This window comes from Coenobita brevimanus, chromosome 30 (assembly GCF_032717465.1).
Source record: "Coenobita brevimanus isolate Jiangsu-jjx chromosome 30, ASM3271746v2, whole genome shotgun sequence".
In the NCBI taxonomy this organism is placed as follows: Eukaryota; Metazoa; Arthropoda; class Malacostraca; order Decapoda; family Coenobitidae; genus Coenobita; species Coenobita brevimanus.
In genome coordinates this window covers 16,999,537-17,003,430 of record NC_136983.1, presented here as the reverse complement: position 1 = coordinate 17,003,430, position 3,894 = coordinate 16,999,537, and the positions used below count along the sequence as shown (strand labels likewise).

The 3,894-nt window shown below is 43.7% G+C and overlaps 1 non-coding gene across 1 annotated transcript; it reads left to right on the top strand.

The window, feature by feature from the left end:
- Positions 1-331: 331 nt before the first annotated feature.
- On the top strand, positions 332-450 carry LOC145395347 (5S ribosomal RNA). Its single transcript, XR_013896590.1, has one exon. It is a non-coding gene; the product is annotated as a 5S ribosomal RNA (ribosomal RNA).
- The last annotated feature ends 3,444 nt before the right edge of the window (positions 451-3,894 follow it).

The following is a 3,894-nucleotide window of genomic DNA, read 5'->3' as shown; positions in this document are numbered from 1 at the left end:
ACAGACCAGCTTGCTCTTTCCTCCTTAATATCCCATAATTTTCTTCTTGGTGAATCACAAGGGAGTCGGAATAGATGTAAAGAAGGTCCATGAGTGTTATTGCATCCAAATGCAGCACAATCAAACCAATAATAAGGGCAAAAAAGCACCAGTATTAGAACACAACATCCTCAGTTTTGCGGCTATCAATAATTTGATTTGTTAGCACTATAATTTGGTGATTATGTCGGTGTTTACCTGTACTTTGAAGTAAAATCCATATGTAGAGGTGACGATTAAAATGATAATCATAAAATCATTAGTAGCTCAGTTTAACAAAATATATCACAGTGCCAACAGTCATACCACGTTGAGTACACCGCTTCACGTCCGATCAGCGAAGTTAAGCAACGATGGGTCTGGTTAGTACTTGGATGGGTGATCGCCTGGGAACACCAGATGCTGTTGGCATAAAGTTCTCCCTACGTGTCAAGTGAGGTTGGGGGAGGATTCGTGCCCCTCCCTGTAAAACAATTAACTCTAAGCCCTTGGCCACCCTATTTAGGATACATGGCGTCTGGCAATGAATGAATAACAAGATATTTTTCATCAACCAATCATGTATCACAGCAGGTGACGAAATGTATTTTTAGACTTATGTACAGTCAGCCAGCACCCAGGCTGCGAGGAGTTTGCACAAAAATGGAGCCATGTCGGCCGACCAATCTGCTAGCAGCTGAAAATATTGGCTGTCCAGTCAATCTTTCTACAGGGTCTCATATGACTGGCAGGCAGGATCTCCTTCCCCCCTCCGTAGGATCTCTGCTCAGTAATTCCTCATGAAGATTAAATGAATAAAAGATTTGAATGAAGAAATACTAACAACATCTGCACCAGTCTTACTGGCAATGAAATCTTTTGTTGCAAGATTTTCAGACTTTTCATTCTGGAGCACTTTCAGCATTTTTTTATCTCCACAGAAACATCCATCCATATCAATGAATGCCAAAGAAACAAGTTCATGAAGATGCCAAAGAATATTTTCGAATTTTGTGTATGTAGCCTTCAGAGTCTCGATGTAAGGATAACCAATCAGATTTGTAAGAATACAAGGTCATTGGCTGGTGCACTCACTTGACAAGTAGCAGTGAATCAAGCCCTGATGTTCATGTACAGTGCTCTAGTCTATCTATCTATATACCTAGGCTGCTTACCCCAAGGAAAGGGAGGTAGCCTAGACAGGACGACACACTCCCCATTTACTCATCCATTCAAACACATTCATTCGCATCTTAGCCCCAAAGGGGAGAACGGACAGATCCTCACTGCACCACACAGCACAAGGGTCAACTGCGCAATGCAATCAGTGACATCCGCAGCAGGGCCCGACAGCAGAACTGGTTTACCCCTGCCACATCATAATAGACCCATCCCCTTAGCCGCACCTGACCTGACTAGCTGATCAGACCAAATGCAGGAGAATATCCCCTCAGGGCTGCGTCATCACTTATTCATTCACAATTTCTCTCCATTTATTTCTGTCACGCACAGCCACTCTTCCTTGCTCAACAGACATCCCTCTCGCATCCAACGCTCTCTTCACACTGTCCATCCATCCTATTCGTGGTCTTCCTCTCAGCCTTACACCTCTCACATCAGATCTAGTTATCTTTTTCACCAATCGCTCATTATCCATTCTCTCCATATGCCCAAACCATCACAACACCCTCTGCTCAACTCTACCAGCCATCTCCTGAACAACTCCAGTTCTTCTTCGCACTTCATCATTTTGCACCCGATCCATACGCGTCACTCCACACATACTCCTCAGACACCTCATCTTCGTTACATTCAAACTTTTCCTCTCTGCTACACCCATATTCCATGTTTCAGCCCCATATAACGCAGTCGGTACCACAACACCCTCATACAGCCTTCTCTTTACATCCAATCTAAGCGAACGACATTTAAACACTTTTTTCATTCCTCCCAGCACCTTTCCTACTTCATTTATTCTAAACTTCACTTCTGCATCTATTCTTCCATCCACAGCAACATGTGACCCTAGATATTTAAAACAATCTACCTCCTCAAGCAACTCACCATTCAAAACTATATTCATCCGTCTACCATCTATCAACCTCATACACTTCATCACTTTACTCTTATTCTCATTTACTTTCAATTTCCTCCTTTCACACACCCTTCCAAACTCCTCTACCAACTGTCTCAATCTCTCCTCTGAATCAGTCACCAGTGCAGTATCATCTGCAAACAGCAGCTGCTTCAGATTCCACTCTCCACCATCAACATTCACCAGACTCAGACCTCCACCTAAAACTCTTGCATTCACCTCCCTTACAACACCATCCATGTAAATATTAAACAACCAAGGTGACATCACACATCCCTGTCGCAGCCCCACTCTCACGGGAAACCAATCACTCACAGCACTTCCCACTCTTACATACGCTCTACTATTTACATAAAAACTTTTCACCCCTTTTAGTAACCTACCATCAAGTCCACACAATCCTAAAACAGTCCACAAAGCCTCCCTATCAATTCTATCATACGCTTTCTCTAAATCCATAAATGCCCAAAACACATCCTTGCCTTTCGCTAAATACTTTTCACACACTTGTCTCACAGCAAACACCTGATCAACGCATCCCCTCCCTCTCCTAAAGCCACACTGCTCATCACCAATCACTCCCTCTGTACCCTCTCTAACTCTCATAATTAACACTCTACCATGCACCTTACCTACAACACTCAACAGACTTATACCCCTAAAGCTAGTACATTCATACTTATCACCCTTGCCTTTATACAAAGGGACCACACAAGCACTTGCCCAGTCAATTGGCACTATACCTTTCTCATAGCACACATTCAACAATCTTACTAACCAGTCAACAATAGTCACTCCACCACCCTTCAGGCATTCCACAGCACACCCATCCATACCTGCAGCTTTCTCTGTTTTCATCTCCTTTACTGCCTTCTCCACTTCCTCCTTCGTGATCAAAGAATCATTAAACTCTCCCAACACATTTATTCCTTGCACACTTCCATCCGCCACAATCTCAGCCACCCTTTCCTCCTCTACATTTAACAGTCTTTCAAAATACTCTGCCCATCTCTTCCTTACTGCATCCATTTCAATTAACATCCTTCCATCCTCTGATTTTACTCGTTTCTTCCTTCCTAGACTCTCCCTTTCGCACCCTTTTCACCTCCTTCCAAAACATTTTCTTATTCTGTTGAAAATTCTCTGTCAGCCGCCTACCCCACCTCTCATCTGCTGCCACTTTAGCATCACGCACAGCCCTTCTTGCTCTATTCCTCTTTTCCTTATACCTTTCATATGACATCTCATCCTTCCTCTGCAGCCACACTTCATATGAACGTCTCTTCTCAGCCACAACCATACTTACTTCCTCGCACCACCATTCACTTCCTTTTCTTACACCACCACCCACACATCTCACACCACACACCTCTTCTGCATGCCCCACCACAGCACACTTAAACAACTGCCATTCCTCCTCCACGCTGCCATTTTCCCAATCTTTCACTGCGTTCCACTCATCTTTCAATTTCTGCTGATACTCTATCTTTTTCTCTCTTTTATCCAACTCACTCACTTTCAAAACCTCCCTGCCACACCTAACCCTCCTAGCTCTCATCCATCTCTTACCTACTCTTAACTTTCCCTCCACCAGGTAGTGGTCAGACATACCTCCACCCTCCCCTCTCAGAACTCTCACATCCAACAATCTTCCTATTACATTCCTAGACACAACCACATAGTCCATCAAAGCTCTATCAACAACCCTTCCACCCTCCTGTCTCACCCATGTATACTTATAAATATCTTTCTTCTCAAACAGCGTATTCCCAATCACCATC